Below are 15,403 nucleotides of genomic sequence, written 5' to 3'. Positions count from 1 at the left end.
GCAGGTGTGCTGCGGGCAAGTTTAGTCCCACCTCGCGAGCCGAGGGGGGTGCCCGCACCTGTTTAAAAGCCCAGGCGCGGCAACTCTGTTGAACTCCTCTCTATAGCAGGCTTCTGGGCCTAACTCTGCCGCTCTGCCCTGTGGGCCTATTGGGCCTTGCAGGCCTGCATCCTCGCCCAACTACAGGATGGGTTTCTAGTCGTATACACGCCGCTGTGGCCCAGTAGGTGGGCTTTTTTTAGTTTAGTTTTTGTCTAAAAAAAATTAGTTTTTTTTTCTTTTGTACTTTATTAATTTTAATTTATTTACTTCTAAATATTTTTTCTTTAGGTACAAAAAATTACAAACTTTCTGTTAGTGCCAATAGTTTTCAAATTTGAATAGTTTAAATTTGAATTATTTGACGAACTTTGTAGACGAAGTGCATCCAGTTTTTGCCGTAAATGCATGAAAGAATTTGTTTGCACATAAAATTTCTTCGCGTTTCAAATGCCAAAACACATAAGTACCCTAACTATTACAAAGATTCCCTCCGGTTTGTTCGAAGCGGCACTTTCCAGATATATAAGTCTGGAAACTCACTAGAGAAGAAAGTGATGACTGTAAAGCCTATCACATCCCAGAGTGGGATCTTTGGGTGTGGAACTTTTTCGTCGCGTGTGTCCCATTGCGCCGTAACCATGGACAATCTTCATCATTTAACTGGATGCTCGGGTCAATATTCACTGTGAATGGAGCAATTTCATCAAACTTTTCATAATCTTCTGACATGTCTGTCTTATCAACCACTCCCACAATGTTTCTTTTCCCTGAAAGAACTATGTGGCGCTTTGGCTCATCGTATGATGCATTCGCTTACTTATCTTTTCTTTTTCTTGGCCTGGTAGACATGTCTTTCACATAGAAAACCTGTGCCACATCATTGGCTAGGACGAATGTTCGTCTGCATACGCAAGATTGTTGAGATCCACTGTTGTCATTCCGTACTGCGGCTCTTCTGTTACTCCGCCTCGTGTCATATTGACCCATTTGCACCTAAACAAAGGGACCTTCAAACCACGTCCATAGTCAAGTTACCATATGTCCTCTATGTAACCATAATATGTTTATTTTCCCGTCTTGGTTGTTGCATCAAAGTGGACACCACTGTTTTGGTTGGTGCTCTTCTTATCTTGGGCGATCGTGTAAAATGTATTCACATTTATCTTGTACCCTTTGAAATTCATTATATTCGAAGATGGTAACTGGGGCAACAAGTACATGTCATCTTCAATATCGCCGTCATGCATGGCACGTGTCTGCAACCAACCGGCGAAAGTCCCTGTTTGTTCATGTGTAATCCAGGTGTCAGACTCCTCCGGGTGTTTGGAGCGTACAAAATTCTTATGTTCCTCCATATACGGAGCCACCAAGGCGGAATTCTGTAGAACTGTGTAGTGTGCTTGAGTGAGAGAATGCCCGTCCATACATATTATTTGATCCCCTACTAGCGTGTCTTTTCCATCCAGTCTTCCCTTATGCCGCGGTTCAGGAACACCAATCGGATTAAGGTGAGGAATAAAGTCAATACAAAACTCAGTGACCTCCTCATTTTCATGGCCCTTCGAGATGCTTCCTTCTGGCCTAGCGGTTATGAACATATTTCTTCAAGACTCCTATGAACCTCTCAAAGGGGAACATATTGTGTAGAAATACAGGACCCAAAATGTTAATCTCTTTGCATAGGTGAATTAGGACGTGCGTCATGATGTTGAAGAAGGATGGTGGGAACACCAACTCGAAACTGGCAAGACATTGCATCAAATCATTATGTAACTTTGGCATGATTTATTGATCGATTACCTTCTGAGAGATTGCATTGAGGAATGCTCATAGCTTCACAATGGCTAATCGAACGTTTTCCGGTAGAAGCCCCCTCAATGTAACATGAAGCAGTTGCGTCATAACCACGTGGCAATCATGAGACTTTAGGTTCTGGAACTTTTTCTCTGCCATATTTATTATTCCCTTTATATTCGATGAGAAGCCTGACGGTACCTTCATACTAAGCAGGCATTCAAAGAAGATTTCCTTCTCTTCTTTGGTAAGAGCATAGCTGGCATGACCCTGATGTATGTTGTCTTTTCCGTGCATACGTTGCTGGTCCTCCCGTGCCTCCGATGTATCTTTTGTCTTTCCATACACGCCCAAGAAGCCAAGCAGGGTCACGCAAAGATTCTTCGTCATGTGCATCACGTCGATTGTGAAGCAGACCTCTAGGACATTCTAATAGGGCAGGTCCCAAAATATAGATTTCTTATTCCACATGGGTGCGCGTCCGTAAGCGTCCTTCGGAACAGGTTGTCCACCAGGACCCTTTCCATAGATTACCTTCAAATCCTTGACCATATCATGTACATCAGCACCATTACGGTGGCGAGGCTTTGTCCCGTGATCTGCCTCACCTTTGAAATGATTGCCTTTCTTTCTTACGGGATGCCTGCTCGGAAGAAATCGATGATGTCCCAGGTACACATTCTTCCTACAACTATCCAAATATATGCTGTCGGTATCATCCAAACAGTGCATGCATCTACGGTATCCCTTGTTTGTTTGTCCTAAAAGGTTACTGAGAGCAGGCCAATCATTGATGGTCACAAACAGCAATGCCTTTAGGTCAAATTCTTCTTGTTTGTGCTCATCCCACGCACGTACACCTTTTCCATTCCACAGCTATAAGAGTTCTTCAACTAATGGACTTAGGTACACATCAATGTCGTTGCCGGGTTGCTTAGGGCCTTGGATGAGCACTGGCATCATAATGAACTTCCTCTTCATGCACAACCAAGGAGGAAGGTTATACAAACATAGAGTCACATACCAGGTGCTATGGTTGCTGCTCTGCTCCCCAAAAGGATTAATGCCATCTGCGCTTAGACCAAACCATACGTTCCTTGGGTCACCTGCAAACTCCTCCCTATACTCCACTGCAACCCGTCAGCAGGTACTCTCAACTTTCCGTCTTTCTTACGGTCTTCTCCATGCCATCGCATCACCTTGGCATGCTCTTTGTTTTGGAACAAACGTTTCAACCGTGGTATTATATGAGCATACCACATCACCTTGGCAGGAATCTTTTTCCTGGGGCGCTCGCCCCCAACATCACCAGGGTCATCACGGCTGATCTTATAGCGCAATGCACCACATAACGGGCACGCATTCAAATCTTCGTACTCACCGCAGTAGAGGATGCAGTCATTAGGGCATGCATGTATCTTCTGCACCTCTAACCCTAGAGGGCAGTCATCCTTCTTTTCTTCGTACGTACTCTTGGGCAATTCGTTGTCCTTTGGAAGCATATTCTTTATCATTACCAACAACTTTCCAAATCCCTTGTCAGATACACCATTCTCTGCCTTCCATTGCAGCAATTCCAGTGTGGTGCCCAGCATTTTCTTGTCAGCTTCGCAATTCGGGTACAACAATTTCTTGTGATCCTCTAACATGTGTTGTAGCTTCTTCTTCTCATTTTCACTTGCGCAGTTTCTCTTTGCATCGGCAATGGCTCGACCTAAATCATCAGTGGGCTCATCTGATGCCTCTTCTTCAGCTTCTTCCCGCATTGTCGGCTCAGCTTCTTCTCGCATTGCCGGTTTAACTTATTCCCCCATTGTTGTATCATCGTATTCAGGGAACCCATGGCCAGGATAGCTATCGTCGTCCTCTTCTTCTTCATTGTCTTCCATCATAACCCATCTTTCCCCGTGCTTGGTCCAAACATTATAGTGGGGCATGAAACCGGACTCAAACATGTGGACGTGAATGGTTCTTGAGTTAGAGTAATTGTGATCATTCTTATAGCCAGCACATGGACAAGGCATAAAACCATCCGCCCGCTTGTTTGCGTGAGCCGCAATCAGAAAACTATGCATGCCATCAACGAACTGGGGAGAGCAACGGTCATCGTACATCCATTGCCGGCTCAGCTTCATTACACACCACCGAATATACCAAATTAATACAAGTTCATACATAAAGTTCATACACCACTTAAATGCAACATACAAATAACTCTCTAGCTAAAGCATTTAAATGCAACAACAAATATGATCAAGATCGCAACTAAGTTAATAATTGATCCAACAACATAATGATACCAAGCCTCACTATCAATGGTATATTTTCTAATCTTTCTAATCTTTAACCGCATTTCTCCATCTTGATCTTGTGATCGTCGATGACATCGGCAACATGCAACTCCAATTCCATCTTCTCCCCCTCAATTCTTTTCAATTTTTCTTTCAAATACTCATTTTATCTTTCAACTAAAATTAACCTCTCGATAATAGGGTCGGTTGAAATTTCTGGTTCACATACCTCCTAGATAAAAATTTCTATGTCAACTTGATGGGCATAATTTGTCATAAACATGAAATGCAACAAATAGTTTTAAAAGAGAATATACCACATCCGAATCATAACACGGGCGAGGGCCAACGGGGACGGATATCAAAACCATGGCACTATGTATAACAAACAATGTACGGGTAAGATAATTATACGAGTAACCACTACAAAAAAAAGACACATCCGTGACATTTTTGGTCGAACGAAATTTTTTTGTCATACATATGACACTTCTATGACGATAATTGTGACAAAACCCGGTATCATCACAGATGTGGTGGGATCCTACTTCTATGACAAAAAATCATGACAGAAAATGGGCTTTTTGTCCTGGGCGGGCCGGAGACGCAGCTGCATGACATTCTTTGGGCCGTCCATGACGGAAAAAATCGTGATAGAAGCGAGGGGGAGGAAACTTTCGGGGAGTTCCCGGTTACGGTGGGAGGTCGGGGGCCGAGCGATGCGCGTTTCTCTCGTACACGTACGCGCGTGTCTGCGAGGCATTGGCTCTAACTGAACCCGAGCGAGGCATTGGGCTCTAACTGAACCCGAGCGATTGCACTGCAGGCTACGCGTTACTAAACCCGAGCGATCGATTCCTTCGCTACTACTGCTAACTGAAGCCGATCGATGTTGTCTCTCTGGATGAACAGTGAGCGTTGCAGGGGGGTTGGATGAATAGTGAGTGGTGGGAGTGGATGAACAGGACCCGTGGCGTTGCCTCTGGATGAACACGACCCCATGGTGTGGAGGGCTAGATGAACAGGACGACCCCGTGGAGGGCTGGATGAACAGAAGACGATGGAGGGGTGGATGAACAGTAGCCCATGGAGGGATGGTTGAACAGGAGCCCATGGAGAGGGGTGGTTGAACAGTAGCCGGTGGAGTAGCGCACGGTGGAGGCTGGATGAACAAGAGCCCGTGGATGAATAGTCGCAGGTGGAGGCTGTAGGAGGTCGACGGTGGATGAACAGTAGCCCGTGGAGGCTGGAGGAGGTCGACGGTGGAGATGAACAGTATCCCGTGAAGTCCCGTTTTGCAGTATGCCGCACCCCTCCCGATGAACAGGACCCCCATTTTGACCGTAGTGCTCCAACACAAGTCTGTTTCATCCATTTTGCGGTACGCCACACCCCTCCCGATCAATAGGACCCCCATTTCGACAGTAGGAGGTCCGTTTCCTCTGTTTTGCGGTACGCCACACCCCTCCCGATCAACAGGACCCATGTTTCGACCATAGGAGGTCCGTTTCCTCCGTTTTGCGGTACGTCAGACCCCTCCCGATGAACAGGATCCCGTTTTGAACGTGGCCAGTCGAACACAAGGCCGTTTCCTCCGTTCAGCGGTACGCTAGGCCTCGTTTCCATTGCATGTTCCGTTCAAGCCCTCCCGATGAACACGACCACGCATTCCGTTCCGACCCAGCCGGTTGGCTCCCCATGAACACGACGACGACATTGTTTCTCCGTTCTGACCCAGCCAATGTACACGAGCCCTGGCCGTACGTATATATGCGCGAGTAGGCGTTCGAGATCCCGCCCGTATGTACACATACGTGGCCGTATTTTCTTTCTTGCACCCTGGCCATTGTACGTACGTGTACATGCTACGTGTGCGCCTCTATTACGACACGTGCGCGCCTCTACATCCACTAGTATGTACGTACACGTTCGCGACTAGAATGACAATGCTACGTACGCTTCGACCAGGTGGGTCCCGACTGTCAGGCAATTCCTTACGTGCGAAGATGTAGCTGGTGGGTCCCGGCAGTCAGGGGGGCGAATTGTTATGTTTTGTTTTGTCCGGACGCACTTCCTTGCGTGCGAAAGTGCAGCTGGTGGGTCCCAGCAGTCAGCTGGCGAATCGTTTTGTTGTTTTTTTTTGCCCGGACGCACTTCCTTGCGTGCGAAGGTGTAGCTGGTAGGTCCCAGCAGTCAGGGGGGAACGTTTTTTTTGTGAAATACGATGGCCCGTTCGGTGTGTCCCCGCTGTCAGGTGGAGGAATAATTATTTTGCGCGTAATAAGGAGGCACTTCCTTACGGCCGCCGTGGACCCAGTTGTCAGCCTCTCCATGTACAGTACTCTTCCGATGGAAGTCGGTCGTTGACCACATTGACCACGCCGCGCCGAGAGCACCAGGGCGGTGGACGACGGCGAGGCCTAGGAAGGGGACGATGCGGAGCCGGGGAAGACGCGGCAGTGGATGCCCACGCGGAGAGGAGTACGACTATATGAGGGTTTATTGGTTCGTCTACCATCACCGGAGAATAACAGCAGGTGTGGGTCAGTAGAGGGATGGCTAGGCCAGCAATGGGAGTACGGTGGGGGCGATGAGTTCTGCGCGGCAGCACAGCCGGCCGCGGGGAGGAGGGAGCAGGCAGTTCTGTCGGCGCTTGTTTGAGCGGCTGGAGCGGGAGGAGCAGAGATTGAAGAAGCACGACGGCCGTTGGATGGACATCCAACAATCACTGCTTGTGCGTCAACCTTCTTTTTAGGAAAGCCTCAAATCTGTGGAAAACAGCATACAGCCCATCTGCCATTATTTCTAATAATTTACAGGCCATTTGCTAATTCTTAAGGTTTTTTTGGAGCCCATATTTTTTTTAGCATTACAGCCCATATTGTCGCCACGGTTAAAAAAATATATGCAATTTTTCATATTTCGGTGCGGTCCGAACTATTTTTAATCCCAAAATTTTGACTCACATTCAAACTGATTTTAAAAATAAATGTATATCAATATAAAATCCAACAAATTCTCCACGCACAAAAATTAATGTAATTTAAAATCTCAAAATGAAAAAAAAAGATATTTGAAACTAATTGCCGGTTTGATGTGTTTTAAAAATGTACAGCCCATTTCTCATTACTGATGGGCCACTTTCTCGGCCAGCCGAATGAAAGCTCTCCTTGTCTTGAAAGATTTGCAGCCCAACAGGCCTGACAAAGTGACTTACTTGGCAAATCACAAAAAAACTGGGTTGTGGCCGTGGACCCAGCTGTCAGCCTCTCCACGTACAGTACTCTTCCGATGGAATGTCATTGACCACATTGACCACGCCGCGCCAAGAGCACCAAGGCGGTGGACGATGGCGAGGCCTAGGAAGGGGACGACGCGAAGCCGGGAAAGACGTGGCAGTGGATGCCCACGCGGAGAGGAGTACGACTGTACGAGGGTTTACTGGTTCGTCTGCCATCGCCGGAGAGTAACAGCAGTTGTGGGTTAGTAGAGGGATGGCTAGGCCAGTGATGGAAGTACGGTGGGGCGGTGAGGCCTGTGCGGCAGCACAGCCAGCCGCGGGGAGGAGGGAGCAGGCAGTCCCGCCGGCGCTTGTTTGAGCGGCTGGAGCATGAAGAGCAAAGATTGAAGAAGCACGACAGCCGTTGGATGGACATCCAACAGTCACTGCTCTCGTATGTTGACTAAGTTGACAGGGCGTTGCGTGTGCGTCAACCTTTTTTTATGAAAGCATACGCGTCAACCTGTAGTAGGCGCACAAGTCAGCCGCAAATCTATGGAAAGCAGCAGACAACCCATCTGCCATTATTTCTAATAATGTATAGCCCATTTGCTAATTCTTACGAATTTTTTTGGATCCCATCTTGTTTTTTTAGCATTACACCCCATATTGTGGCCACGGTTAAAAAGTATATGAAATTTTGCATATTTCGGTGCAGTCAACTGTTTTTAATCCAGAAATATCGATTCACATTCAAACTATTTTGAAAAATAATTTATATAAATATAAAATCCAAATAATTGTCCACGCATAAAAATCAATGGAATTTAAAATCTTGTAATGAAAAAAATTGAAACTAATTCCCGGTTTGATGTGTTTTAAAATGTACAGCCCATTTCTAGGAAAACCGAATGAAACTCTCCTCGTCTTGAAAGATTTGCAGCCCAGTAGGGCCGATAAAGCAAGTAGGCCTTGTTTGGGTATTTCTTTACAAAAAACAGAACTGGGCTAGCCATTTTCAGCAAGAAAAAAACACAACTGGGCTCATGATGTGGTAAACATAAATAAAACCCTGGCGAGACGGGCCACGGCCCCTGCACAGCCCCGTTGTTACCATGATCTGTCGCTAAAACTAGTATAAATAACAACTGCTTGTTCCTCAAAAAAAACTGCGCGACCTGCTGGGTCCCTAGTGTCAGCCGCTCGTAGTGTAATTCTCTCGTTTATTGACTACGTTGACAATGGCGTGAGCCCCAGATGTCCAACCATTAGGAGGAACCATATTTTTGGTTTTGTAATACAGAGGCACTTGCTTGCGTACTACCATGACGCTGGTGGGTCCCTACTGTCATCCTATCCACGTACAGTCATCTCCTTTTTCCTCTCGGTTGTTGACGATGTTGACAACGCAAGAGGGCGGCGCACCGCGCACGGTGAGCGAACCAAGGCCGCAAGGCGGAGGATGACGGCGAGGCCTCGGACAGAACGAACAGGAGTCGTGGAAGATGCGCCGGTCCATTCGCAGGCGGAGGGGAGTACGAGGGTTGACTGGTTCGGGTGCGGGTGTGTGTTGGGGCTGACGTCGCCGGAGAATAATAGGGCGTGTGGGGGAATAGAGGGAGGGACTGTCCAACGTTGGAGGGTACATACGGTAGGTCGGCGGAGGCGCAGCCAGCCATGGGATGCGGGAGCAGGCGAAGCCGACGGGGTGGTTCGGTTTGGGCGACTGGAGGAAGAAGACAAGAGATAGAAGATACACGACAGATGTTGGATGTCAATCCAACGGCTGGTAGGCAGAATCGTTTGTTGACTGGCTAGACTATTTCCTCGCGGATCCCAAATGTCAGAATCCAAATCTGTCATGGTCATGCAGCCTTTCCTATGAAAATTTACAGCCCATTTGATGTGCTAGTTTGAAATAAGTTTGTGGGTGCTAGTGGGGGCTAATCACTTGGCTTCTGTAATGCACAGTGAGCTCAAGCAGCCGGCGAGAGTGATGTTATGTCCCTTGGTTGGGATTTGTTACAATATTTCACTCTAAATTGAACGAATGGCAAGCCATGCCTTGTTTCAAAGAAAATATGACAGTCACAGCCGAGTTGAAAAGGGTAGGAACATCTAACTCCAGCTTACAAACTGTACAAAAGCACAAGGGTTAATTGTTCATCATGTTTACAAAAAAACCAGGTTGAAAAGGGTAACAACATCTAACTCCAGCACTGTTTTCGGCAGTCACAGTCAAATGGATCGGTCAGGTCCATAGAATGAACATCCTGGGTCATAAAATTTACTGGATTATGACCACAATATGTTGTAAATAGAAGCCCGGCACGTTCAGATGCTCTTTTGCCCACCTGAAACTCCTTTTTTTGCTCTTCGGCATACCCATCCGTCAAAACCATGCTGCTGATAAACTTAAGCCTGATGGACAATAGTAACCTCGCATTCAGCAGGAAGAATGTGACAAATCTAGTGTTTGCACGGTTGGCTACATATCATTCTAGCGTTATTGTCTTCAATCGAATCTCATGAGAAGTGAGAAAATCCCGATGGTTATGGATCCACCGATTGGTTATAACTTTCTTACCCCGTCCTGTTGCCTAAATAGACATGAAGATTGAAAACAGTTAAGGTCTAAAAAAAGAGTGTCGAAAGAGCAACAGCTGAACAGTTAATTCTAGTACACTATATGCGGGCTTCCAATGTGCGTGTGAAATTATCACCTTTATATACAACTTCTCCATGCATGGAAAGCATTGCAGCAAGCCAATAATCTTGTTCAGATGAAAACTAATCATTTGGATATATAAGATCTTGATAGAATCCAGCACCATTGATAGGCCATCCATGGAGAAACTCTTCATTGAGCATAGAACACAATATTAGTACAAAATGTGTACTCCAAGATGATATATAACTTATGGGCAGAAATTTAAAATGCAGCTTATGGTTACAAGTGTAGATGATAATATAAAGTACCTGAAGAACTGTGGAGCCAAATACCATATTGAAATGAGCACAGAGACCATGTATTACACCCAAGGTCTCCAGTTTAGGCACAGAGAGGAAGGCTATTTGCAACGGTGAATAACTAGAATCAAGGATCAACCTTTGAAGTGAAGGGGCATCTTGGATGATGAGCTACCTTCCGTCAAAAGAAATTCCAATTCTTACAAGGTTAGGCGACTTTATTTGGAGACAACCTATTCTAACTGTGAAAACAAGCACCAAGCACTCCAGGGCAGGGCAACTGGAGTGGATGATGTTGTGCAATGAGGCCTCCGATATACGAACCCGCACAAGTCAAAGTTTCTTGAGAAATGGGAGTCGAAGGTTTAGTACCAGATTGTCTGGTAGGTAGCACAGCGCAAAGGTGGCGGTGTGGAGAGAGGAGGAAAACCGCGAGATGGACATCGGTGCTGAGGGAAAAAATTCATGGCATTCAGTATGTGGTATGTGATTTCCAGGGGAATAGTAGAACTCAAGCAACTGTAGTTCTGTGAATTCAGGGCCATGCAGGGCATGGTATGCTTGTTCAGGTAGCATGACGGGATGCAAAGGCTTTGAACGGAGCCCTGGTGGGAGGAGATGATGGCTCTGGGGATTTCAAAATCATTGAAGAGAGATAGCTGACGACAGTCGAGATTAAGGGGCACGGCGCGCCATAGAGGGCGCCACCGAATTGAGAGGACTTTGGTGCAGCAGCAATACTGGGTGGGGAGAAGCGAGATGATCTCCCCAAGGACGGCGTCCGGGAGATCGCTGATGCGGTCCACCCGAGATTCTACGGGTTCCTGGGATCCGGTGGGGGCAGGGTCGCCGCTTCTTCCCGCGCTGCTGGGTGCGGGATCTACAACAGGCGTCGCCGCTAGCGGGAGCCTCATCTTCTTGGAGCTGGGGTCCCACGTGTTATGATGTACCAAGGCGATGCATGTGTCCCTCTTGAGGCAGAGGCAATACTATGTGGTTTGAGATGATGGCGAACTGAAGTGTGAAATAATGGTTGCTTCGTCCATCTGGGAAGGTGCGGCATTGTGATTTGACGTCTCATTGCTCATTACTACTACTGGGCCGGTATGAGTGGGGTGCGTCCCCCCTGCTGTTCTGCACTGTTATTTGGTTCTTGACACGTCGACCCGGTTGCTATATGTCCCACATGTCGGCGACAGGAAGTATATAATTCATGAAAGGGAGCGTTGACAGAGGAGTATACTACAGAATTCATGAAAGGGAGCGACTTAGTTTTGGAAAAATCTGTTTTTTACGGAGTACGTACCCACTAGGGTTTATAGGGCTCATCAAAAAACATTCGTTTTTCCGTTTGATAAGTCTCAATTCTACGAGTACTATACTAGTAGTAGTACCATTACATGTTGGATTTCTAGGTGCATTAGATCACCCGACGCAAGCAGTGTCAAGAGGAAACTAACCAATGCATGTACAAGTTCATGGAAATTTAGTTGTCATTCATGCATTTGTTCTAATTAATGCCTCGGTAAACATAACTTCTTGAGAAAAACGAGCGTACTAATTACTTGTGCAAACTACGAAATTAATTCGACCACTCACCGTCTACCTTGGTTGGAGAGATTTTGAAATTGAGCCATAAACTGGAAAGGAGGGAGTAGTAACTTTTGTCTCGATTACTATTTGTGGCCTTGTATAGATGCAAAATGTATTTCTTTTATAGTGGCCTTGTATAAGTAAATGGTGGGAGTACTAACCAAGGTACATGGTAGGGACGAGGCGTAAACGGAGGGAGTAGTACTCCCTCCGTCTAGGTGTGTGATTGTCTTACGAAAACCACATAATCCCAAAACACTTAGGCGCGGTGCATTAAATTCTACCTCGTTCTTGTTTCTTGACATATCAACCAGTAAGAGATGTGGGGTGTGCATGCTTTTAATGACTTGAGACTACCAAACACGACATGCAGTGAAATAATGACTTGAAATATTAAGTTCTCTCATTTTCTCCTCCTCCTTGGTCACGGTGCACAACCTAAGATGACTTACTCACCTAGACGGAGGGAGTAAAATTTTCTCCTCGTGCTGCGAGCCACTGCGCGCGTGGGCGAGGGAGCGGGCGTAAGGCGTACAGTAGTAGGAGTACTACTACTACTACTACTACTCGTAAGCAAGCTTCGCCTCATCCTGCGAGCCACACCGTGCCCGTGGCGGGGGAGACGGCGTAGTAAGCAAGCTTCTCCTCATTCTCCGAGTTGACGGGACACATCAAAAGTACTCCAGTGTATAGAGCCTTGCCTCTAAGGTAGGCCCCACATGGTTTGTCTCTTTTTTTAACATAACACGTCAAGTCGCAATTTGTTTGTTCACCCGTGGTAGACGATCCTCCCCCCACCAAGTGGACAACCAGTACACGTGCCAAATTACCATGTGGGCTGCCTTTTACGCAGAAATGAGCTCCACCGTGTACCCACGCGGATGTGGTTGGGAAAGAGACGGGAGTACGTGCGCCGTGCGTGCACCTCTTCTCTTCGTGCACGTTCCCCACCTACGTAGTGTGTGTGAGAGAGATACAAACCTAGACATAATGCGCCGTCCATCCCCATGCCTCCGCCCAGTCCGACCACCAGTCACCACCACGCCCCACTCCTCCTCACCTTATCTCTCATCTTTCTCCCTCCATTTTTATATACAAGGGGCCACTATCAAAATTACAATTTGCAGATATACAAGGCCACTAACACTAATCGATGCAATATTAATGGTGTTTGCCTCGTGGTACTAGCAAAGGAGGACATTAATTATCCCTTGCATGCATGCAGGAGTTTGTAAAAAAATGCATCTTGATGTTCCGTGCAATGCACGGGCATCTTGCTAGTCCATGAAAACAATACATGGCAAAATTCCACGGCGAACGAGGGATTTGAATCTATTGGGAGGGGTTGTTTGGATCTTGCCCGGGGTAGCCAAAATATTGGCGACCCTTTTGTTCACTGGTGCCTTTGCCACCGATGAACGAGGAATGGCTCGGGTGCTCATGCTGTCATGCATCCTCCAGCGCACACGTTGGAGACGATCTCGCACGAGCTGTGTTTTTTTGTCCCACAACGCTGCCCGAGCCGTCCGCAGACCGACCGGCGACCTGCAAATTATGACATCCAACCGGACAAAATTCACGCAAACACGTAGACAAACTGATATTTCATATAAACAACGACGGAAATCATATAAAATACCGGATTTTCATACAATCATGACCGATTTCATTACATTCAAATGAACTACGCGGTGCTAGTTCTGGACAGCACAGGTATATAATACCTGGCCTAAATGGTCGCCCACCGGTCGATTTGTGTTCCTCATGTCCGGCAGCACGATCATCGGACTGCCGGGAGCCCCGGAGGTATATGCTTTAGCGCAAAGGACGGCTCGCTTCCCCACTGCCCAACTGATATCATTGGCTGGTGCCGAAGATGATGGTGGCCAACACCGGTTCGAGTTCATCACCGGTCACTACTTCACCATGGCCGGCACCGGCTCGAGTTCATCCTAACATTCCCCTCTTCCACGGAGCCCATGCGGGGTCGACGAAGGTCCTCGCAACAAAAGGATCCGGCAAGACACCTGTTGTCTACGCCGGCGTCGCCTCCGCGGTGGCCTTCATGGAACCCAAGCGGCGGCGGCCTCCCGTGTTCTACTTCTCCTCAATGATGGCGGCAGACGCGGAGGCGCTGGCCACCGACTCATCGCTCTCCGCGCACCCGGCTTCTGTCGCTGCTTGCATGGTGCGGCCGCCGGCATGGGAGTCTCGGCCATAGAAACGGGAGATGCGGTACGAGGCAGCGGCATGGATGGCAGCAACGACGCCCGTGCGCTGCTCCTTGTCGAGCTGGCCTGGAGCGGCGAGTTGCTGAAGCACGCGCCGGCTTGGGGTGGCAACTGGCTTCGTCGGGCGACGGGAGGGAGGTGGATCAGCGAGCTGCGTAGCTCATATCCGGCGGGCTACCCAGCCGGCTTGGATGCGGAATAACTACTCTTCGTAAGCCATTGTAAGAGTGGACAAAATGGTGGAGGAGATAGGGGAGCGGCGGAGGTGTGAGATTCTTGGCCGGCATTTGGCCTCGTTTAAATAGGAGATTAAATAGACGGAGAACGGGAGGAGCTCGGCCGGTGTTGCGTTTAATGCCGGCCAGGTCATGAACGGACGTGTGTCCAGAGTGGGTTTCTCGGGTTCCACATGGGCGGGTTTCATGGAGGCGTTTGAATGCGGCATGGAGGCGTGTTCAGCCGGGCGTGCAACGAGTAGCGCCCTCGACTCTGACCTAGGTCACCTTGCCGTTCTTCCACTGACGTGTGGGCTCTTTGGGTGCATGGCCTGCATGTCAGTGACACAACGCAGGCAGCGCACAAAAGAGGAACCTTTGGTGGGCCAGGGCGGTCAGAAGCGGGTATTTCATAAACGATGATTGTTCATTGAGTGTGACGTCATCTTTTTCATGTAGATAAGCCTACTATGTTGATAGCCTGTTCGATACGTTGTGATTCATAAAGACCGCTACAAACGTCAATATTCTGCTTATCACAGATAAGATTGATTAATACCCGTAACAATCCATGTCCTTAACAAAGGGTGCATGCACGTATAGGTTGAGCGTGTGTCTTGCGTCGTGTTCTGTGTGCATGCAGGCGTGCGAGTGTTGTGTGCGTGCATGGGTACGTTTGAGTGTTGCATGCATGGGTGCGTACGTGCGTGTGTTCGTGAGTGCATGTGTACGTGTTAGTGTTGCACGCCAACATGCGTGCGTGTGTACGTGTCAGTGTTGCACGCCTGCATGCATGCGTGTATTGCATGCATGCATGTGTACGTTATGTGTACGTGTCAGTGTTGCACGCCTGCATGCGTGCGTGTCTTGCGTGCGTGCATGTGTACGTGCGGGGTGAGGCTACACGTCAGTCGACTGCCTTTTTCATCTCTGGTCATTAGATTTTCCAGCCGTTGGATACGAAATCAAGGGCCTCCAGTTTATCATCAAACTCCACCCCCCTGAGCCGCCAGCCCCCGCCGCCCGCGGCCGGCCCGCCCTCCCTGA

Source organism: Triticum dicoccoides, chromosome 7B, assembly GCF_002162155.2.
Source record: "Triticum dicoccoides isolate Atlit2015 ecotype Zavitan chromosome 7B, WEW_v2.0, whole genome shotgun sequence".
Classification (NCBI taxonomy): Eukaryota; Viridiplantae; Streptophyta; class Magnoliopsida; order Poales; family Poaceae; genus Triticum; species Triticum dicoccoides.
Note: the sequence above shows the minus strand (reverse complement) of the source record.